The sequence below is a fragment of the Myotis nattereri genome (assembly GCF_964212035.1).
Source record: "Myotis nattereri genome assembly, chromosome: 6".
NCBI lineage: Eukaryota > Metazoa > Chordata > Mammalia > Chiroptera > Vespertilionidae > Myotis > Myotis nattereri.
Window position 1 is genome coordinate 46645754 of NC_138081.1, and position 25324 is coordinate 46671077.

Genomic DNA, 25324 nt, shown 5'->3' on the forward strand with positions numbered 1-25324 from the left:
GAAGACGGAACCCTCTGTGAAGTGGCAGCAAGCTGGTTTCTAATAGGAAGTTTATGATCACATGAGTTGTTGATAATATGTCTTGAAAGCAATGTTTGTTTGATGTTTTCTATTATTCACCAAAACTTGTTCCTTTAAGATTCACAGTGTCCAAATGTATTTTAAAATATTCATAACTGAGCATTTGAAATCTCCGAAAGCAGCAGGGGATGCTGAATCCTTGTGTCCATCCAGGTAGATAAGCCACACTTTACAAACTGGCTTTGCCTGCATCTGAAAAATGCATTTAGTCTTAGTCCAAAACATCAACAGTGGAAACAGCAACCCAATTTTGTTTTCTGATTTCAATTTGGAATCCCTCAGTTTTCCTAGTTATATTTATCCCTAATTTGTAAGGCAAAGTCCTTCCTTCTCTCTTTTCTTTTTCACCAAACATTGGCATTGTGTTTCCAATACAAAACTTGAATACATGATCCCTGCCTAAGCCAGACCTTGGGTAAATGAGTCAAAACTCTGTTAGGAAAGGATTGAAACCTGCAGTAGAGTTGATCCACTTCCTGGCTCTCAGATTCTTTTGATTGTGTTGAGATCCAGAATATGTGTTGAACAGAAGTGCTGCCTGAGCTTCTCAGGAAGAAAGTCAGAAGACTACTATGACTTCAGGACCATCTACTTTTTTGTTTTTATGACCCATAGAGGGACTTGCCCAACAAGACTTCACAGAAAAGAGCTTATTCAACAGAGGCCAGGTGGTCAATCATCTAAACCAGTCATAGTCCTGTAGAAGGGAAGGTCTAGCTGTTCTTTTTATGGTCGTCTTCTTATATTTTTAGTGCTTTTATTGACTATTGGACTTGCATATAGGCAAGTCTACTTTGAGTGTGGTTACTTTTCTGTCACGTAGTCCCACAATCCTAGAAGTGATCCTTTAAACTTTCATTGTCTGGATGATCTCAACTGAAAGATGAGGATAATATAAATGAATCACTTCACAGGGTTATTGAAAAAGGTTGTAATAAAAGTCATTCTTTAGATAAGGGACATTCTTGAATAGAAATAACTCTGCTGTTATTTCTGTACACTTTTATTACCATAGCTCTGTCTTCTTAATTTTTGTGTGTGTCCTTGAAACATTTATTGAATATATCAGCTTGAATTAGGTCAGGCTGCATGTAACAGTAAAATCCCAAATAACAGAAGATGAAACAAGTGAGGATTTTACTTCTCTGTCATGTAAATAAAATCTAGAAGTAGGCATTAGGCTCCACAGGCATCAGAAACACAGACACCTTCTATCCTTCTGTCCCACTCTTCTAGTCCATAATCTGAGATGGTTGCTGCGGGCCAAGACATCATATTTGAGATGTAGGCCAGAAACAAGGGGAAAGACAGAAAGGCAAAAAGGATTCTGCCTGCTGAGATGGTTCCCTTAAAGTAGAGTTCCCAGAAGTCCCAAATAATTCTACTTATGTCTCATTGGCTAGGGTTTAGACATGTAACTGTACCCAGCCACTAAAAATTTTGCAAAAATGACTTTTTAGCTGGCTATCTTGCCATCCCAAATAAAATCAGAGCTCTGCTACTAAGGCAGAATGGGAGAAATAAGTGTAGAGATAGGGAACTAGCACTCTTTGCCTTAGTCTATTCCTTTAATACCCAAACATTCATGTACAGCATTTCCATATATCGAACACACTCACTATAAACAGATCCTCAAGGAAATGGAAATATAGGATAAGACATATAACTGAGTTGGAATTTGAAGGTAAGAAGAATCCGATTATTACTAGAGATGAAGTACTGGTAGTTCTTGTTACCCATGGTGGACGGGTTACTTAAATAGTTACCTATGCAAGTCTTGGGAAAGAGTGGCTATTATAAGACATCATTATTGAGGGCACATGAAGAATATAAGACCTGTGGGCTTGGCTTACTGCTTTAAACACCCTAGAGAAGTTAAAGAAAGAAAAATAATAGGTTCAAGTTTTAACTTTTTAGCTCAGTAAATGATCAGAAGACCAAGAAATTTCTAAGGTTTTCCTGAAGAATTTTTTTTTTAAAATATATTTTATTGATTTTTTACAGAGAGGAAGGGAGAGGGACAGAGAGTCAGAAACATCGATGAGATAGAAACATCGACCAGCTGCCTCCTGCACACTTCCTACTGGGGATGTGCCCGCAACCCATGTACATGCCCTTGACCGGAATCGAACCTGGGACCTTTCAGGATAGAGCAGGCCGACGCTCTATCCACTGAGCCAAACCGGTTTCGGCATCCTGAAGAATATTTTTATTTCATAGTAAAGGGTGTAGCTGAAAGTCATATCCAGAGTCTAATTCTGTGAGTTGCTGAATTGCAATATAGTTTGACTTTGTAGTTTTGTCAGCTCTCTCAAGTAAAGATTAGGGCATTGATGGGGAAGAGTGGGCCCTCTAGAATTAGAATGAGGACATTTGGAATGAGCTGCATAACTGAGAACTCCAAACTCACAAACTTTAATTTTGGTACCAATTGCTATGTTGCTCAGTGTTTTAGCTGTAGACCAAGCATGTCAAACTCATGGCCCATGGGCCGCATGGGACCCACAACTAATATTTTTGTGGCCCAGACAATATAACAGTATGTAAGAAACGTTTTAATAAAAATTTCGTAACTTAATCTTTACAATATCCTGTTATACATAATTACTAATAATGAACGACAACATTCGCTTATGACTGATTACTATAACCCTGTTGCATTCATTTCCCTTAGGCGCCTTATGCACAGGCGCACCATTTCGCTCAACTAATACTAGCAGCGAATATTTTAGCAGCCAATTGCTATGTCATTAGTCTTATACTGACTTGTTTGGTGTGCACAACAGGAAATATTTTGCTTTTGGAGAACAATAAAAATAGGTTTATTTGTGTTACGCTTATTAATTTGTGCAGCTATTCAGTGTCTGGTAAGTTAATGTTCAAGAAAAAATATTAATTTTTATTAAAATGTTCTATGTCAACGATTACTCATTTATTTTAGCCCTTTGTATTCAGCATGTCTCTATCGAAATAAACCTACGTTTCTATGAAAATTGAAGCTTTTCTTTTTTGTGGTCCACATAAACTTAAACACCAGTAATGAGTGTTATTTTTAGGAGTTAACTTGGTTTATCAGACTGTGGCAGCTGGGCAGTAGAGGGCTTTGAGTGCCAGGGACTCTGACCTTGATGTTCCTCCTGGAAAAAGAAAAAATATTGGGACCCTCCCAAGAAGAAATCTCAGCAATGAACTGAACTTTTAAAATGGAACTTTAAAAAAAGTTCTGGTGTGGATGGTAAAATAATTATTGGAGGCCATCAGAGAGGTCTCATGACTCACTGTTGAGTGATTTCCAGCAGGCTCACAAAGAACTTAAAAGTAAGCTTGAAGCTATTAAGAAGAATATTAGAGTGGTTTGGGCTTTGGACTCTATGAAAACTGTATTGTAAATTTAGAAAAAATCCAAATGATTCAGGAAGTCTGAATTTTCCTAATGTTATTTGTCTTATCTCAACAAGATATTTGACATTAAAAACAACAACAGAGGTAGCTGTTTAAAATCTTGTTGACCAGATCATCTCGTCAGAGATTGTCAGAGCTCTGACGTAAGGACTTAGAGATTTGGGTGAATAGTTGAGTAGAAAATGGGAACAGAAAGCAGAATATAGTGCAAGGAAAGAAACAGGAATGGTAGTCCTTTCCTTTAACCCAAGATGAGCTAGACGTTTTTTTGGAGAGGGCTGTAATTATTTCCTTCCTTAAATCCATGACCCTTTGCAATGTAATTTTGCAGGTCCTCCCATGAAGAGTGGTGTCTGTTTTCTTGCCCCTCGAATTTGGCCAAACTTGTGACTTGTTTGGCCAATAGAACTTGAGGGATGTGAATTCTGCCAATTTTTGAGCTTAGGCCTCAAGGGGCCTTGCACACTTATGCTCTAACTCTTGGTACTCTGCTGAGCTCCCTGCGATCAAGTCTAGGCAACCTTACTGGATGATGTGATTCAGTTGTCCCCATAGTCTCTGTTGACAGCCAGTCAACCTTAGGAACAAAGTTACTTAGCTGAGAGGCATCATGAATGAACTCAGGAACAGAAAGACAACTCAACTGAGTTCAGCTCAAATTGCTGACCAATCTGCAGAACTGTGAGCTAAATAATGACTGTTGTTTAGCCATTAGGATTTGGGGTGTTTTGTTACATAGTGAAAACAAGTTGATACCCCACTTTGGGCTTGGGAAGCTAGTGAAGAGAAGAGCAAAGAAGGTGAGAGATGGAGGTTGGGAAATCATGCTATCATGAATTGTGCATCTGTAATGGATGCAGGATTAAAATTGACAAGAGGAGAACTGAATACCCATCCCTGCCTGTCTCTAACTAAGCTTTTCCATCCCCCATCTTCTAGAATCAGTACTCTGCCTTTGTCCAATAAACATAATGAGCTGTATACTGCTCAGCTGCTCAATCAATCTGACTCTTCATGTGAGCTCCTGATGGGATTTGCCTCTGAGCTACAAAAAAAAAAAAAAAAAAAAAAAAAAAAAAAAAAAAGGCATCTGTCCTGCTGTCTTAAGCAATATTTTCTCTGGATAACTTTCTGAGGTTTGTGGTCAGCTTATAATTGTAAGAAGTTGGTGGCCCAGAGGTGTAGGCAGTAGTGGGTGCTTTTAATTGTTCATTAATATTTATTTGGGGACTTTCACTTTCTTTTTCTTAGCCTTCCATGAGAGACTTAAATTATGTCACTCAGATCCATCTGAGTCAATTCATGGTTCTTCCAAATAAACAGGCTTTCCCTTACTCCATTTTTCTGCTCAGCATGTTTTATAAAAAATTGTTGAGACACTTCTGGTAGTTTAAAGTCTATTTCTCTCCCTTTGCTAACCAGGAGCTTTCCTAGAAGAAGCTGTGCTGTGAATGGTCTTCCTACTACCCCACCAGCCCAGGGTACTGAAGGCTTCTCCCAAGAAAGGAGCCCCCTGCCCTCTTTGAAATCCTCACTAGTGGCTGTTTTAGAACATAGAAGCTGTAGAGTCTTTCATCCCAGGGCCGCAGAGCCCTGACAAAATGCATGGAATCAAGGAGCTGCAATGGCATTTTCAAAGCACTCTACCACCTTTAACTAGTTAAGTTATAATAGGGGTTTGGGAGTTAAATAAGCCTTTTCCCCACATTTTCTTACTGGAAGATGTTTGCTAAGAAAAATGATGGAAACATCTGCCTCTCAGATGGAAGTAAGGTGGGCTGAGGCAGCAAGGCATGGTGGGAAGAGTGTGAGCTTTAGAGTCAGACAATCTGAGGTTGTCTCCTTCCTTATCAGGAATATAATAACATTGAGCAAGTTACTTACTCTGTCTGAGATGAAGACTTCTGATATGTAAATGGGGACAATAATATACACTTTAGAGAATAGTGTGATCTTTAAAAAATGAGATTATATCTAATCTAATAAAAGAGAAACATGCAAATTGACCAAACCTCTGCTATGTACCAAGCCACACCCACCAGCCAATCAGAGTGACTATATGCAAATTAACCCAACCAAGATGGCGGCCGGCAGCCATGGAACTGGAGTGAACAGGAGGCTTGGCTGCCCTCGCAATGGAGGAAGCCAAGCTTCCCGCCTTCCCTGGCTGGCTGTGGCCTCCACTCAAGGCAACAAAGTTTCAATTATAGAAGATAAATAAATCCCAGATACCTGCTTCCAGCCAGCCTCCACTGGGAGCTTGGGTGGCTCAGGGCTGTGGCCAGCCTGCAAACAGCCATCAGCCCCTCACCCAGACTGGCCACACCCTCATGGGGTGAGGGTCCCTGCTGGGGGGCTTGGCCAGCGTGCAAACAGCAATCAGCCCCTCACCCAGGCTAGCCAGGCACCCCAGCTGGACCCCCACCCTGATCCGGGACACCCTTCAGGGCAAACCAGCCGGCCCCCACCCATGCACCAGGCCTCTATCCTATATAATAAAAGGGTAATATGCAAATTGACCCTAACAGCAGAACGACTGGGAATGACTGGTCACTATGACACACACTGGCCACCAGGGGGCAGATGGCTCAATGCAGGAGCTGCCCCCTGGTGGTCAGTGCACTCCCACAGGGGGAGCTCTGCTCAGCCACAAGCCAGGCTGATGGCTGCCAGTACAGCGGTGGTGGTGGGAGCCTCTCCCACCTCTTCAGCAGCACTAAGGATGTCCGATTGCAGCTTAGGCCTGCTCCCCGCTGGCAAGTGGACATCCCCAGAGGGCTCCCAGGCTGCCAGAGGGATGTCTGACTGCCAGCTTAGGCCCACTCCCCCTGGTGGTCATCCCCCAAGGGGTCCCAGACTGCGAGAGGGCACGGACCAGGCTGAGGGACCCCACCCCCCCCACAAGTGCACAAATTTTTGTGGACCGGGCCTCTAGTCTGTATATAAAATGCCTGGCGTGTCATACTTGCACAATAAATGGCAACTACCGTCACTGTAAAGAATGACATAAGGGGAGTGGATTGTATCTTAAGATACATCCTAGTTTTCTATACTACTTAGGCAAAAATGATTTGTGTCCTAATCCTAGGGAGCTTATACCTGGCCCCACCTACTCCCCTCAGCTCTCTCTTCGTCCCACCCACAGCTCTGATGAATAATCCAATATGTTATTTACTCCTTTACTTTTGTTAGGGACTCAATCTCTCTCTCTCTCTCTCTCTCTCTCTCTCTCTCTCTCTCTCTCTCTCGTTCTCCTTCCCTCTTCCTCATTCAGGCAGCTCATTATCATGGTACCCATTGGTTCTCTTGGTTTCTACTCTAAGTCTGGCCAGGCGGTGACTTTCAAACTTAGTGATTTCCTTTCTTCCCAGCTTAGAAATCACTCTTAGTGCGATGAGCACATACTTTGCCCTTGCTCACATCGACAAGTTATGCAGTGCTTCCCAACCTTTCCCACAGCATGGCACACAGAGAAAATGATAGTATTTATAACAAACTGTGTAACAGATGGAACTGCTTATGGATGGAGCCTGTCCAACTGCCCTGAGGAGTAAACCTTGTCCAGGGCACATTTCTAAGGAGGGTCAGGAAACTGCATGCTGTTGAATATGAATTCCTTCACTCGGTATGTTTTTGTTCAGCACTGTGCTGGCACTAGCAATACAATCATGGACAGAACTTATTCCATGACCTTGAGGAGCTGTATTACTCTAATATATGTGTTGATACAACATGTTGTGGTGGCAAGATATATAGTAGAAAGAAATTGCTCTCCACAAAATCTGTCAGTCTGGGGTTAAATTCTGGCTTACTCACTTGCTAGCTATGTGAACTTGAGCAAATCACTTAACTTTTCTGGTTTTTTAGTAAAATGGAGGTCATATATCTCCCTTCAGGCTTCTTGGTAGGGGAGAGGATGAGTTTAATGAGAAAATATTAATTTTCATCCTTATTTATAAATAGGGCCATTTATCTGCAAGTGGCCAATTGAGTTCTTTCCAAAATGCCTGAATGCATTCTGAGTTCCTATTACAAATTTCATACTGACTATCATTTATGAGTACTAGAATAAAAAATGGTTTATCACTTCTGACTCCAATTTGGAGAAATATTTGTGATTACCAACTAGAATCGTAGATCGTTCTCTTCATTTACTTATGAATAGTTACTGTATCCTCACTTTATGTAAAAAAAAAGTCATAGTCCAGGTTAGAGCAGGGGCTCAGAGACCAGCTGGTCAATTGGAGAACCAACAACTAGAACGCAGGTATTCAATTTTTCAATTTTGCGATTCTCCCATCAAGTCATGCTGCTATGAATTACAGGAGATACAAGGATAAACAGGAAGCATTCTTGCCCTTCTACAACTTGAGAAACTGACTAAAGTCAGCTATTTAAGCAACTTTATTTTGATGAATTAAATCAGCAGCACTAACTTCTTTAATGATAGGGCATTTGGGGGGAGCATACCTAAAGTTAAAACTAATAATATTATGAATTTAGGATTATCTTAACTATTTCTCTGAATTTAGAAAAAGATCTGGCTTCCAGTCACAAATGGCCAGATATCTCTCCAAGCCTTGATATTCTTACTGTCCATCTGTTTCTCTATCCTTGTGCACACGCGGGCATAAACACAGATGCACTTGAGCCACGGCTAAAGGTCACATACAGAAAGTTTGCAGTAAGAAAAGGAAAAGTAGAAAAAGGCATGCATTTTGCTTTTTAGCCTTTTATTTTGAAGGCCAATTCTTCAAGGGAAGGCTACTGCTTTGCTTGTAGCCCAAGAATTCCAAAAGCTTTGTATTCTGCTCAAGGTCTATGTTCAAAAAATCTTCCTTCTTTTCAAGGCAGAGATTTTATTTACAATAACAACTTGCCTGAAGTCATATGGGACTAATAGAGAAATGTCTTTAATTTGCAAGTTGTTCATTTCTTATTACATATATTAATTGACTTTGTATTTTCACACCAAATAAATAAGCTGAATATATAATAACTTCTCTGAGAGAAAATGAATGAGTTTTGGTTTTTTTAGACTCAGCGATAAAGTACAATAGCCAAGACCAGAAGCTGAAGATATAATCTTACAAACTGATGAAAGCTCAAGTGAGCTTTATTTATAGCAGAGGAACTAAAGTTTATATAGGAAACAGCGTCTTGGTTTTAAACTATGGCTGAGATATGAAAGGTATTAGTAAGTAAAACACTTAATGTCCAATAAAGTGTTTCAATAAAGTGTAAGTGTTCAATAAAATGTTAGCTATTAATATTATTATTAGAAAGTACATATAGTTACACAAATAAAAGACACTATTCTATAGAAACTGCTCTTGAGGCAGGCCTTATAAATGTTATAATATTTTATATCACACATCTCTCAATGATTTCATAATGTGAAACAACAGTCATCTTGACCGCGTTTGAAAAAGAGATATCCAGTTTCTCAGTTGGTTTCTAAGGACCAGCATCAAGTTCTTCATCGTGGGATTAGACATTGTACAAGGAATAAAGTTGAAACAAATAGTTAATGATATCATGGGTGATATACAGTCTCAGAGCACTGAAGTGGAAAATGAAAAGAATTGAAAGTCATCTTGGTTTGCTAAGACTTCCCTTGTTTTTTTTTTTCTTACCCAGTATGTTCCTCCTGAGTTAGCCAGAGGTCAAGTGTGCTGTTAAAGGAAGCAATTTCATCAGCCCATATTCAGTCTTGGAATCATAAAGGGAAAAAAAAACATCTAACCCAGAAAAATTTCAATTATACATTTGTTTTTAAGTACATGAGTTTTTCATAATGATCCCTCTATTCCATAGAGGAGAGTTCTTGAATTTAAAAACAAGTTCTGGAAGGTTGAGGCAAAATATTATTTTGTGGTGTGTGTTTATGTGTTTATTGGTGGGGTGGGTGGGTGACTGAGAGTATGGACAAGGATAGAACTAAAGAATTTCAGGTAACACACAACAAGACTGCATATCTAGGCCTGACGGACATTTACCAGACTGATAAATACTGGTCTAAAATATTTTCAATCAAGACATTTGTGAAAAAGAAAATACAATAATTCAAAAAGAAATACATATTTGATGTTTGGTAGCTTCTAATTAACTTCAGGTAGTCTAAGGGGTTTCTTGTTAGGGGACAAAAAGGGATTAAGTAACTAGTGTTGAAGCCGGTTGTTTAGAATAACTTTGATTTTCAGCAATGGAAAGTCAAATTGGTATAAAATTCTTCTTTCCGTCATCATTGTTAATCATGTATAACATCAAAGACCTGTTTTTTCTCTTGGTTGTCTCTTAGTTGCTCCTAGTCCCTTCTTTTATTTTTCTTTTGGGGAACATCTCTTTGGAGGTATTAATGTAGCCAACAAAGGCACAATGAGAAGGAACTGGAAAGAGAGAAAAAGAGAAAAAATGTGAGCTAAACAGTTTCTAAAACTGTGAGAAAAGTTTTGCAAGTGTGATTCTACCAGCTTTGGAGAGCACTCTTGAGAGCTGAACAAGTTCCCCTGAGATCTGAGCTACCCTCAGACTCCTTTATCTCCCCAGCACTGGGAGCTCTGCATAGATATTTATTGATGGATTAAGCAAGAAGTCATGATTGTTCAAACCCATAGTGTGAATAAAAATGAAATGTCCTGGGAATTTCCCTTATGCAAGGCAAGTTGAATTGGAAAGACAGGAGTTCTCTCACTCTAAGATTCCAGCCATCAGACAGCATTGCCTGAATTCCCATTCCTGTGCTGGGGGTCAGAAAATGACTCTTGTTTCATGAGTTTCTCCGTGAAGTGGCAAAGTCTCTTTGCCTTCTCACTGTAAAATGAGGAACTTAGATTATTGTAAGCTGTCATATTCTGTATGATTCTATGAAGTATGTCTTCAAACATTCTTACCCAAGGGAGGTAGAACCATAGAAATAGAAGAAACCTCTTTTCTGAGGCTCAAGGGCATTAAGTCTAGTTTGGATTGGACATTAAATACCAACAATAGAGAGTAGCTTTTTTTCTTTGCTAAGTGCACCATGTTCCCTAATCCTTGAGACAGCCTCATTAATCTTTTCTCAATTATTTTAAGCTTTAAGTGCCCTTGAGTATGTGTTACTGGGCTGTTGTCCTCAAGTTTTTAAATGTGATATAATGTGCTTTGTGAGAATAACAAATAGGGTAAATATATATATGCAGTGTATAGATAGGAAGTGGTTTCCTTAGCAACAATTGCAGTAAGAAAAATATATCAAAAGATGTGTGTTTTCCCCTACGTTCATTACCCCCAAATCTAGTCCCTGCCTATAATTAATTGTTCCTTTTTTTATTGTAAGGTAAAATATAGAATCATGCACTCTTCTAAGAATTTATTATAATTAGGGGTAAACCAAGATTATACATATGCACATACCACTGCTGTTCAGGGTGCTATATTTAAAACACATGTGTATATTTGGCTTGTTTTCTCCTTGAAACAGTTCAGAAACCTAAACAACCTATAAAAGCTGTTTTTCTTTATCCTTTCTAGATTCCCATTATGCCTTAATGTCAATTCAAAATGCAAACACCCCAAACTATAGGAACAACTGCGTTGAAATGTTGAGGCAAATTAGATGTTTGCTTGAAACCATAAGGATGAGGAGAGGATGTAAGCCTTATTATCATCCTATAAAGTAGAATTTAGCCCCTGGGCGGGGCTGCCCTCTTTATTTATTTATTTTTCTTCAGATAAACCCATGCAATATGAGCTAATTATTGGAAGCCTCTTGAGATTTCTTCCATTTTAACTTTTCTGTGATGGAGAGGAGACTTACCTGAACTTGCCATAATTAGTCTGCAAAGTCTCAGCAAAGATCCAGGAACTTAACTTTCTGGTATGACTTGGCATTGCCTAAGCTTGGAGTCTTCTCAAAATTAATTTAGTAAGGAACCGGAGAGTGCTCAAGAGCATTCTGGTTGAATTTTGGTTCTGGAGGTGAAGACTTGGGGGTTGTCTCTCCTGTGTAAGTGCTTCAGGGATGGGAGCACAGTAGACTGAGAAGGCAATATTTCTGGTCTATTCTAGATAGTAGGTCCACAAATCAATACTGATCCTTTTCTTGATTTTTCCCTTCTTAACTGCAGGAGAGACAGAAGTCCTGAAATGATTCAATGTCATTTCATCAACCATTATTTTCTCCCCAGTTATTCTTGCCAATGAACCACATTATCATCTCCTTCCTTTTAGGGGGGAAGCGCCTGCTTCAATCCTGTGCTTCTGTGCAGGAGAAGGGAAACACACCTGACCTCCACTGACCACTTGTGTGTTTCTTTGCATCAAGTTGCTGAGATGTACCCCACTTCTATTCAGGGTGCTCTGTTTTTAAAATAACAGTGAAAAAAAAAACACGGATGGCCACAAATCAGAAAAAGAGAAATAAGTTGGAACCTGGACTGTAATTTTTCTGAGTGTCTGAGGTGGCAAAGAAATGGGGCAAGTGAACCAGCAACTCAATCCCATAGGGAAACCATGTGAAGAGAGGCTTCTAACCTTGGACCTCGGACCTCGAGCACGCCTACTGCTGGGGTCCCTGGTGAGAGGAGCCCGCGGTGGTGGAGGTTGGGGTTGCCTGATGATTGGAGGCCATGACTGGAAATGAGAAGTGTGATCTGAAGCCTGGCCTGAGGGCTCTGGCCAGTCCTGAAAGTTACCCCCACTTGACCATGACTCACTGATGTCTCTGAGAGCCTGTAAGTTCTATGGAATTAGTACAAACAAGCATTTCCAGGGAATCCCAGTAGTCTTCATTCAGCATCATATTATTAGTGAAGCATTAAGTTGCATATACTGTAATATGAGTTGAACAAAGACCCAGTCCAGAGTGAGAAAACAGAATCAACTGGTTTTTGTTCCTTTAGTAATTATTTAAGTTTGTGCATTTTCAAAATGTGCTTATTCAAGCTACTAAAAATATCAACACTTCAAGTTTTGTTTTTTAAAAAAAGGGTGGGGAGGGGACTCTAATGGCCACAATTCTTCTTTGGTCTGTCTCCCACTTGAGTTCTCGTAGGCATTCCCACAGCCTAACAAGAGATACAACTATGCAGACACTAGCCAGTAAGGAGGCTTGGAGTGTGTGTTTTAAATAGCTATGTGAACTTTAAAAAGGCTCTTAGAAAATAAGCAACTTCTGTAGTCCACCTGTTCCCATTATAATTTCTCTCTTCTGTTTAATGTGTTACTCTCTGTCCCTGTTCCCCAGCCCTTGGCACATAGTCTGAAGTAGAAATGTTTCCATATTTAGTCTGTCTGGTTCCGTTTCCTCTGAGACTGGCAGGTACTTCAAATTTCATTTCAGGCTATGCTTAACGGAAAAAGTCCATCCCTAGTTCTTCCCCCCCCTATTTATATCCTCTTTCTTCCCCAAGGGACTCTTTTTCTAGTTCTGCTTCCCTCTTCCCTGTATCTTGCATTTCTAGGTCAAATTTACCCTTTCCTGGTTATTTTCTCCTTTATCTCAGCTTCCCTCTACTTCATCACCTAATCTGTGGGGAGGATGAGTTACTTTGGGAAATGAAACACAACTCCATTTCTGACATCCAGCATCATTTTTTTAAAAAAATTTTGTTTTACTGCTTAAAGTATTACAAATAGTATTACATATGTCTCCTTTCCCCTCCCCCCTTGACATTCCCCTGGCCTCCCCTACCCCCCAGTGTCTTATGTCCATTGGTTATGCTCATACGCATGCATACAAGTCCTTCGGTTGATCTCTTACCCCCCTTCCTGCCCCCCAACCCTCCCCAGCCTTCCCGCTGTAGTTTGACAGTCTGTTCAATGCTACTCTGCCTCTGTATATATTTTTGTTCATCAGTTTATAATGGTCTTTATTATCCATAAATGAGTGATATCATGTGGTATTTTTCTTTCATTGACTGGCTTATTTCACTTAGCATAATGCTCTCCAGTTCCATCCATGCTGTTGCAAATGGTAAGAATTCCTTCTTTTTTATAGCAGCATAGTATTCCATTGTGTAGATGTACCATAGTTTTCTAATCCATTTATCTGCTGATGGGCACTTAGGCTGTTTCCAGATCTTTGCTATGGTAAATTGTGCTGCTATGAACATATGGATGCATATATCCTTTCTGACTGGTGTTTCTGGTTTCTTGGGATATATTCCTAGAAGTGGGATCACTGGGTCAAATGGGAGTTCCATTTTTAACTTTTTGAGGAAACTCCATACTGTCTTCCATAGTGGCTGCACCAGTCTGCATTTCCACCAGCAGTGCACGAGTGTTCCCTTTTCTCCACATCCTCAGCAGCACTTGCCATTTGTTGATTTGTTGATGATAGCCAGTCTGACAGGTGTGAGATGATACCTCATTGTTGTTTTGATTTGCATCTCTCCGATGATTAGTGACTTTGAGCATGTTTTCATATGTCTCTTGGCTTTCTGAATGTCCTCTTTTGAAAGGTGTCTATTTAGGTCCTTTGCCCATTTTTTGATTGGATTGTTTATCTTCCTTTTGTTAAGTTGTATGAGTTCCCTATAAATGTTGGAGATTAAACCCTTATCAGTGATAACATTGGCGAATATGTTCTCCCATGCAGTGGGCTTTCTTGTTGTTTTGTTGATGGTTTCTTTTGCTGTGCAGAAGCTTTTTATTTTTATTTATTTTTTTAAATATATTTTTTTTTATTGATTTTTTAAAGAGAGGAAGGGAGAGGGATAGAGAGTTAGAAACATCGATGAGAGAGAAGCATCGATCAGCTGCCTCCTGCATGCTCCCCACTGGGGATGTGCCCGCAACCAAGGCAAATGCCCTTGACCGGAATCGAACCTGGGACCCTTGAGTCCGCAGGCTGACGCTCTATCCACTGAGCCAAACCGATCAGGGTGGAGCTTTTTATTTTGATGTAGTCCCATTTGTTTATTTTCTCTTTAGTTTTCAATGCCCTAGGAGCTGTATCGGTGAAGAAATTGCTTCGGCATATGTCTGAGATTTTGTTGCCTTTGGATTCCTCTAGTATTTTTATGGTTTCCCATCTTACATTTAAGTCCTTTATCCATTTTGAGTTTATTTTTGTGTATGGTGTAAGTTGGTGGTCTAGTTTCATTTTTTTGCATGTGTCTGTCCAATTTTCCCAACACCGTTTATTGAAGAGACTGTATTGACTCCGTTGTATGTTCTTGCCTCCTTTGTCAAATCCAAAATCATTTTTATGGCCCATTTTGAGTCTAAAATAATTCAAAGAAAATGATTCCAAATCCAAGATTGCGTATAAATTAACTTTCTATCAACATAAATAATAGGAAAAAATCCCAAACACTATGTAGCAGTGACTAGTTTCTTTCTGTCTTGCATATTTGCACTGAGAAAAAGCTTTATGCCTATATTGGGAGGAACAGGTCACCTGTGACCTCTGCGTTACGAAATTTGATGGTCACTTCTGTGTCCTGTCTTACCTGACTTAGCAGAGTTGCCTCATTTATCTTCAGCTCTTCCTCCCACTCTGGGCTCTTCTGCTCAATCTTCCTGGCTGACCCTCTCCTCTCTACTTCAAATGTTTATGTCCCATGGTCAGACCCAGGCCTTTTCTCTTCTCCATTCAAACTTTCTCCTTGGGGATCTCATGTTTAAATAGTATTGATATCCTGAAGACTTCTAAGTATAAATCACCAGTCCCTACGTCTAGCCAAAGCTTTAGACTTCTAGGAGATTTGCTTGTGTAGACATCTCCTGACATTTTCTCTTACTATTTCCAAAAGAACACCTCCTCTGATACCTCCTCTTCTCCAACTGAAGCACCACCAACCAAAACAGAACGCTTTATTCCCACTTCCACTCACCTCCCCAACATGCTTCTCTCTCTGTCTTTCCAATTCTATTAAGTGGCTTCACCACCCACCCAGTTGCTCAGTCAAAAGTCACACCTCACCCCCACACCCCCACCTCTTATCCACCACCTTCTAGCTCTACCTCCAGAATCCATCAGAAATGCATTCACTTTCCCCAGCTCCACAGCTATTACCCTGGTCCTCTTTACTGTGCTCATGCCTGCAATCATTTTGAAAGAGGTTTCCCTGTTTCTACTCTTGTCCTTATTGTGGTACTCTCTCCATACAGCAGCCAGAATAATGTCACAAATGTAAATCAGATGGCATCATTTCTCTCCTTACTATCCCTCCCCACACTGTCCTGCACGTCTGCTCCTCAAACCCATAAAATGCTTCTCTTTGCATTGTCTAGTACTTTACTTCTGCAGTACTCACCTGCTGAGACATTTAAGCCTGTTCATGCAATCTGATTCCTTTCTCAGAGGTAAAATGAGGCCAGAAATCTTCACTGATCTGGAAATATTTTAAAGTATTGATTACTGTGCAGGTAGAAAGCTTCCTAGGCAACCCTCTCCTTTCTGAAGCGTGGATGGTGGAACATCAGGGATCTGGGGTGGTGTCTCCTTCCTGTTATGTGATGAAGGTACTGGAGAGAGTTGGGAACAATAATGTGGACTTCGGGAGACAGAGGCAGACTGATTGGCGAATAAAATGAGGAAGTAAAACAGGGCAGGCAGGTTTAAGAGGGGCACACAATAATTTTTATTCTTTATAATTCACGTTACAGTAAAATTTTATAAAGTGGGTTGTAGTAAAAGGAGTAATAAAGTGATACTAATTAGCATTATATTAATAATTACACTATTTCTTCCTGAATATATATAATCTTCCTGCAAAGAACTAAAAATGGTTTAAAAAGCTCTAATGATATTATATTACTGGGCAACATGTCTATAATAGACATTAATTATATGGTATTAAACAGATCCACAGAGCTTTCTAAAGGTACAATAGGCTAATAAAACACCAGAAACGTAATTGTTACTCTAAGGATTTAGAATCAAAATTAGCTTAATGACAGGAAAATTTTTAATAGGGAAAGTATCCATAGCACATTTGCTATGGTGTAGATTTTCATTGTAGGGGAACTTATAAAAATCCATAAAAGCCAAATAATTACTCAGACCTCGTTACACAAATATTGCTGTTAATTTTTCTCTTTTTATTCCATAGCTTATTGTGTGGTTCTCAGAGCCTTTTATAAGTCAGCCACTAGAGAGCAAACTTCTTCTTTTTATCAGGCTGTAGTTTTATTTAAAAGAATACACCACATATATATCGGCACTCTGACAATACCACATTATCTCAGACTGTAAAATCTGGTAATATAGCTTCTGAATGCCTGGGTGGTGGGCGTGGGGGAATTTAAGGTCCTTTATATTAAATACATAAGAAAGAACAAGATAAGATGTAGTAATTTGAAACTCCCTTCCTGGAGTGAAAATGAAACCTTCTGCTAATGGAGCATAAAGTCTCATGTTTCATCCCATGTAATAAAATATAATGGGTATTGTTTGGTCTGACAGGCATCTTGGGCCTTTTTTTCCAGGCAATGGTTTCTAGAGAGCTCAAAGAAATGATACAGTTTCCAGGTGAAATGTGAATAAATGACACTGTAAGCTACCTTTATTGCCATCAGTTCCGGAGGCTTGAGCCAGGCAAGAAAAGCTGCCAGTTGACAAACATTCTTATCTATTGGACGGAATCCCCACTATTGGCTTCCCTTCCAAACAGATGCTGGTCCCCAAACACCAATACACAGTCAGATCCACCTGCTAACCTGTGTCAGGGAACAGAAGAGGGGAGGCGAGAAACAGTGGGGGATTTAGTGCACCTCAAAACCCCAATTTACCAGGCACCCGAATGTCTTTCGCAGCTGGCTTTGGGGCCAAGATTTACTCAATGAGTAAAACCGCTTTCTCTTCTGGTGGACTGTTAACAATTGGCCTTGTGCACACGACCCTAGGGACTCATGCTGAACTACTAGTAAGTCATTGGAATCAAATTCATCTCTGTTGTCTAGGCTTTGGAATATTTGAGGAGTTACAATCTAGAATTTGGACTTTTTCAGTACTTTTACAAAATAATATCTAACAGCTATTGGTCAATTTATAAAAGATATACGAGAAGGGAGATTTCAAAACTTTGCAAGGAAACACTTTCTAGGATTCATTGGCTATTCTGTTAGAATATTTTTCTTATATTGAATGGACTTAGGAAATTGTCCATATTTGAACAATTTGGCCAATGACAGTTCCACAGGGTTTGACCTAACACTTTGTTCTGTGGAGAGGCCTCAATGGGCATTGTTCCTCACTTAATCAGCAATCAGCAACCATTGCATGCCCATCCAGTGCTCAGCACAAGGCTAGAGCAACTCAACAAGACATTCATTGAACACTTTCTCTGGGCCAGGCAGGTGATGAGCACTGCAGCAAACATTAGGGGCAACCAGACGAGTCCTGTCTTTACAAAGCTCATGTTCTAGTGTGAGAAGCTACCACGGATCACTGACTGTAAAAAGAATCAGACAGTGATACACTCTCTAGAGTTGAAGTGATGTGGGAATAAGAGACAGGATGAGATTCGGTCCTGACTGGGGGGCCCCAGGAAGACTTGACGGAGGAGTGGCCCTTGCATGTGAGGGCTGATCCTGCCATAGTAGTTGCATAGGTTATTCTTACAATTTCTGTCAGATGCCTAAACCCAGATTGTCACTTTATCACTAGGTGGTCAAGTTTCTGAGGGCAGTGGTCTCTAACACAGGGAGCCGGGCACAGAGTGGAGGTTTTATTCCTGCTCCCGTGCCAGTGCGGTGAGAACACTCACTCTGCAGCCACACTGCCACTTAGGAGCTGTGTGAACTTGAACGATTTATTCAACCCCTTGGTGCTCCAGTGTCCCCATCTGTAAAACGTGAGTAAGTAATTGCCCCTATCTATTCTCTCCTTTGGAATACTGACATGACTGAGCTTTCCCACAGGTCTGTGGTGGGCTCAACAAAACTGTTTTTACTGACACACCCAGGGAGCCCCCAGGGGAAGAACTTACGGAAGAGTGGAGCTTACGGAAGAGGCAGCCGGGCAGGCAGGTCTGGCTCAGCGGAAGCCCCAGTTAATTAGGGGAGGCAGGCCAATGTAATATTTTCTTTTGGCCCAGTTCTGTGCACTGATTTTTGCAGTGTGTGTGTGCAAGCTTTAGGTTTACAAGCAAATAAATGAAATCCCCGAGGAGCTCTTTTTACCTAAAGCTTTCTAAAACCTTGGGGCCTTGATGGAGTTTCTTTCCTATCTCTTACATAGATTGTAACTCAGGGTGAGGGGAGGGTAGAGGCCGGCTTTGGTGGATTGACAGCTCCAGAGGCCACAGGGCTTCTGCTGGGTGGCAGAGGTGCCTGGCAGATCTTCACCCAGCAGAAGCTGCAGCCTCGTCTTGATACCAGATGGGCAGTTCCTGAGCACATTCGAGACAACCCCTGGGAATGCCCAGAAATGCCAGGTGGGTGGGAGCTCTTGGCACGAGGAGGGCCCTGCAATAAATAGTAGGCAGGTTGAAAGTCAGCAAAAGAAAGGTTACCACCCGATGCTACTCAATTTGTATCCTTCAGGCTGCTGTGGTCTGGGGCACATCAGGTGCATGAATCCTGATTGCGATTCAGCAATTTTCATTGTAAACGAAGGTCAGAGAAGTTTTGAAACAGTTCTCCTCCTACCTAAGAAAGTGATATATTTTATTATGGATAGTTAAAAAAATATATAGAAAGATACAAAATTATATTGCAATGACCACTAGCTTATCATGCAGTGATAACTACTTTGGACATATTTTAAAAAATGTATTTTGATGTATTTCCATCCAGATTTTATGCCAACAAAAGACATGTATATTTGGAGTTGGCTAACTTTTGAAAATTTATCCAAACAGCTATATTTTTTACCAATTTTTATCCTCTTTTTCATTTAGCATTATATTTTTAATAGTTTCCTATATTAACCATTATTGAAAATATTACTACCTAGTATGCATATTTCTTTACATAGGTTACTATAAATTTTAAAAGTCATTTAAATTTTTATTAAAGTATAATATGCGAATATTTTATGCAAATATTCTACAAAATGAAATCATTATGTTAAGTGTCACTTAAAAAAACAATTCCTTTTCCACTTACCCTTACCTATTCTTTTCTTTTACCAAAAGGTACTACTTCTAATTCTTATATAGCAGCTTCTTCTGATATTTACCACCATATTTTAAATTGATGTTAATATTTTATTATTTCTTCATTTACCCAGGTGAGTACATATAGTGAGGACTTTTGCTTATTTGTACCCTCTCTTCCTTGAATCTTCTTAATGTAATTATGTTTTATTTTTTAGCAAAATATGTATTTAACGTTTTTATGATAATTATTAAATGAATATTGTTTACTACTAATATAAGTAATATGCCATGATTATGTTTCCCTTCTTGTATATTTTTTGTTTTTTCTTGGAATTAATAATTGTAAGTTCATTTGCTTACATTTCTTTGACACATGTTAAGTCTTGTTGTCTTCCAATAGCTCTGTAAAAAGGCTTTCTATACAATTTTCCACATGGTCAAACCTGTCATATAATTTATCAGTTCTATTTTAGTCTGTAAAATTCCTTTAAAGGCCTCTGACCCCCAGTCCATCCTGAACTGCTTCTCTGTAGGCAAGGAGCCTGTAGATATTTTAAATGATAGACTGCTATCAGTTGTTTTTAAAAAGTACATACCTCCAGTGTTTGTATTATTTATTTGTTTATAAATATATTTTTATGTAAAAAAGTAGTATGTATATTATGGGTCATAAACAAAAATAGAAATTTTAAAAGGCTAATATAAAAATAAATTTTAAAATTATATAATTTTCTTCTTGTGCCCCCAGTGATCATCTTTCACTCACTGGGGTGTGAGACCACTGCTCTAGGCTTACAATGATTGTCCTGGGAGTTTTCTTTGCCATCAATGTAGGAATTCCTTTCAGCTAATTCTTGTGTTGGACCTTGCTTCCTGGATTCCGTGTTTCCTTCTTTTGAGTTCTCTCTCTCATTTGGATGGAGCACATTCTCTAGGACAAGCATGTCAAACTCATAGCCCATGGGCCGCATGCGGCCCACAATGAATATTTTTGTGGCCCAGCCAATATAACAGTATGTAAGAAACATTTTAATAAAAATTTCATAACTTAATTTTTACAGTATCTTGTTATACATAATTATTAATAATGAACCACAACATTCGCTAATGGCTGATTACTATAATCGTGTTGCATTCATTTCCCTTACACCCCTTATGTGCAAGCGCACCACTTCTCTCCACTAATACTAGCAGCAAATACTTTAGCAGCTGATTGCCATGTCATTAGTCTTATACTGACTTGTTTGGTGTGCACAACGGGAAATATTTCTCTTTTGGAGAACAAGAAAAATAGGTTTATTTGTGTTACGCTTATTAATTTGTGCAGCTATCCAGTGTCTGGTAAGTTAATGTTCAAGAAAATATTTTTTATTAAAATGTTCTATATTTTATGTTAACGATTACTCATTATGTTAAGAACAATGGGGAGCATAGAGCTCCCCACCGTGTTAGCCTGTATTGTCTCCTCAGAATTCCCAACGTGTTAGCCTGTATTGTCTCCTCAGCTTCATCTCCTTCAGAGACGGATACTCCTGCCTGGGGTGTAGGACTGGCTGCTTGTGTCTAGAGCTGGCAGTGGGAAAGGCTGAAGGTTAAGCATCCAGAATGCAGATTTTCACTTGGTACCTCTGTTTTCAGCTCAGTACTGCATCTCTACCCCCTTCTCTGCCCCATTCTTCTTGTCTGGAGACTTTCTGCTTCAAGTTCTTCAGGTACTCGAGGGTAAAGGTGTTCAAATTTTTCCATCTTTGGCCAGTGAGAGCCTCTTCAGGTACGCTCTGGAGTCCGTTGAGACTCCAGTTGATAACATGCTTGCTATCCATTTTGACAAAATCTTCCAGGATCAACTTCTATCTTCCTTGCCCCAGAGCTGGAATCAAACATGTCCCCAAGGATTCCAGTTCCTTTTAGTTGAAAATGTGATTTGGAGACAAAACTTTGGTGTGAGGATATTTATTGCTACTGAAAGAATCATTGTGGTGGGCCATTGCAATGGGCAGAGCTAGGAAAGATTTATTTTTAAAAATAAAATTAGGAGTTCAAAATGATATTTCCAGCTCATTATCAGGACAACAAGGCTCTTACTTAATATATTTGATTTCTTACATCTATACTTTATTCTACATGGCGAATCCCGTCTCTCAATGTCACTGAAATAATAGAAATAGAATATCATGTAATTGCACATTTCTTTTTCCCCACAGTACACAGATCGATGTCAGAATATCAATACCAACATTACTACCAACAAAATGATTACTGAAAACAGCTTAAGATTTTTTTTTGTAGTTCTTAAGGTTTTGTTTTTAGAGTCTATTCAATCCATGTATGAACAGTCCCTTCCTTCCTTCCCATCCAATTGACAGTAAAACAATCCAGGCTCTTATCATCCTATACTTGAATAATAGGACAGTTTCCTTCTCCCTTGACCTCTCTGCCTTCAACCCATTTTATGTTCCATAACTAGATAGATAATCTTAAAATACTTACTTGACTCTGTTATCTCCCTATTTTAAAAAACTTTGAGTGTTTCTTACTGCATAAAAGAGACAATTTGAATTTCTTAATCTGTTCAATGACCCTTACCTATCATCCTGTCTTATTACCACCCTTCTGACTCATCTATGAAAACTTGTAGTTTCAATTACACTTCCCTGCAAATACAGTTTTCTTGTTTCCACCTCCACGTCTTTGTGTAAGCAGTTTCTCGCTGTGAAATGCCCTTCTTTTCTTCTTTGTGTACTAAATTACATAAATTTTCAAGACAGTTATGGTTATCTTGCAGAAACAGAACAGGATGGACCCATCATCCAATTTTTGGTTTCCACCCCAAATTTGCTTTTGATGTCAAAAGTGATGATGCATGCATGCACTAAGAGGGTATGAAAAGGCTTATTACTCACATACTGGACCTTCCAATGGACCGCGAGACAGGTTCCCAAATAGTCTGAAATTGGCTTGAGAGAGCAGGGAAAAGAGACTGGCTCTACATGTATTGTGACTACAGAGTGGGGTTGGGATGAGGGAGTTCACAGGGCCAGGGCTTGAGTGGTTTGAACCTATGCCTGCACCATAGGAGGAGGCAACCAAGTCTCTTATCGGCTTACCCAGATGTAGGGCAGAAAGGGTATTAAAATGATGGTGTGAAAGTTGTCAGCAGTCAGACATCAAAGATTAAGTCAGACCCTTCATTATAAAGGCTCAACCCAAATCTCACGGGCATCCCTAATCATCAGTCATCACGTTCCTTCTGAATTCCCAGAGTTCGGCATTTTTTGCCCCATCCTATTATTTAACTTTCCTGATATCTGACTTATATAAACAAATTTATTTACTTTAGAGTCGTACCTCCAAGGGGCAAATCCAAATGTTATAGGTCCTTATACAGTCTGGGGTGTGGCCCTCTTTATGAAAAAGAGTACCAACTAGGTACAAGGCCTTGGAAGGGATGCTGTGCTCGAGAGGGGATCTGCAGCATGAGCTCCACAGTAAATCTGCCTCTGTACTCCTCTTATGCATTAGAAAGAAACATTACAAATTTACGTGCAGTTAAGTTCACTTTTATTGGTTACAGTTCTCTGAGTTTGCACATATGCATAGACTCTTGTAATCGCTGTAGGTACAGAGCAAGTTCAATGCCACAAAGACCCTCTTGTGCTGCCCTTTGTACTCAGAGCCTTCTGCAGCCCCTCTTGTATTTTCTGACTTCTCTGCCAGGCCTTAGCACCTTTCATCTGGTAAGAGTTTGTTGTTGGTGGTGATAATGGTGAGAAAAATGACATTTTGTTTTCTGGTAGGAATGGGTTCTCAGTGATAAACAAAGGTGTTGAGTATATTCTCTGATAAGCATTACATATGAAGCCTTCTACTGAACTAAGTCAGAATTCACAAACTAAAAAAAAGATCGTGTTTTTGTTTGAGACCCTTAGTGATGAACTTTGGGAAACTCAACTAGTTTCAGATCCCTCCCTTGGTTGATGTTTGACTTAATTGGTCCATGCCTTGAGGATGTAGATGTTTTATAAATGCGTGGTGATTTAAATTAGGGGACTAGCTGGTTGGATCAGAACTTACCAAGGCTAAACTCCAAGCAGCATTCTTTAAAAGTATAACTTTTTTTCCTTAACACTCTCTCTCTCTCTATGTGTAAACACATTTCTGTATTCATTAAGATATATTCCCTCTTCTGTGGGAGTTCTAGAAACAAGATCAGGAAGCACAGTTTGAGCAGTTTCCCAAATCAGAGAAAACTAGCTCTTTTCAAATGAAGCACATTGAGAAAAGAGAAGAAAAAGTCTTTTGCTGAGGTAACTGAAATATGTAATAACTTCTTTTTTTTTAAAAAAAAATATTTTATTGATTTTTTACAGAGAGAAAAGGAGAGGGATAGAAAGTTAGAAACATTGATGAGAGAGAAACACCGATCAGCTGCCTCCTGCACACCTCCCACTGGGGATGTGTCCGCAACCAAGGTACATGCCCTTGACCGGAATCGAACCTGGGACCTTTCAGTCCGCAGGCCAACGCTCTATCCACTGAGCCAAACCAGTTAGGGCTGTAATAACTTCTTTGTAGCCTAAATGCCCCAGTATCCAAAGGGATTCTGTATAATACAGATCAGATCAATTTTGCCCATGCTCATTTGCAACTGAAGAATATCTCATTTGTTGTTTTGACAGAATCACTACTACTGGACCCAAAATTTTCACTTAATCTAAACTTGAAAATGGCTTTCCAAACAAAGAAAGGAGGGAGCAGAAAGCTCTTCTCACTTTCTTAATGCCTGATGATGAATTGTTTTCAAATATCACTGTGTACCTGACCTTCAGCAGAAAATAATTGTGTCCCGGTTTGCCAGTGCAGAGCCAAAGAAGGGTCACACAACTGGGTGTTCCAGATAAAAGCCCAATTAATCTCAAAATAATTCCTCCCAGAGTAAAGAGAAGAAGCTTAGGGGCAGAGGCTTTGGCTTGGGAGCACATCTTCTTTCCTTGTGATTAGCTGTGTTAACCAAACCGTGTTCATTCAGCCTCCGAGGAAGGTCAGGAGTTCCGTTCACTTCTGCCTCCTGGCCACACCCTGAATGTCCACCCATCAGAGCCTTGTCAACAACCAGGCAGTTTGTTTGTTTAGTGGGACTACAAACAGAAGTGCCCGTGAGAATTTCAAGAACAAGCAGTCTCAGCAGTTGCTGGCAGCCAGCCAGCAGAGTTCTCTGGAGAACCGAAGACATTTTCATCCCCATCGGCAGGCCTGGGGATTTGAAGCAGTGGGATCATTCCCAGAAGAAGAGCACAGGTTTACAAAATGCCGTCTTTCGTAATCATGCCATATTACGTTTTTCATCGCCCGCTAACAGTTGCTTTATTCACCTTTCTGTGGAAGATTTATCTGCAAAGACCAGACTTTCAGCTCCGGATTATTTCCCATTGTGTCTAAAATGATAAGACTAGTTATTTCTTGTGTTCAGTCCTTGTGGGGAATTAGGTAGCCAGCCCTTTGCCTCTTTGGTTTCACTCTCCTTAATTCCCAGGCATTTACAATCATCCAAATTGTGTTTGATTAGCATAAGCTAGATTTCCCTCAAGAGTTTTCTAATGCATTTCTTCGGCAATCAAGTCCCACTTGGACGCAGTAAGCCCCTCTGTTCATCCAGTGTGTCACTCAAATAGATATAAAGAGAGATGCATAAGATCACTGGCACTTGGTGATGACAAAGGGCTGAGGCTGCAGGGTGCAGTTCAGAAACCAATGTGGTAACAACAAAGGATAATAGCGATTAGACGAACTCGCTACTGCTGTCCTGAAGA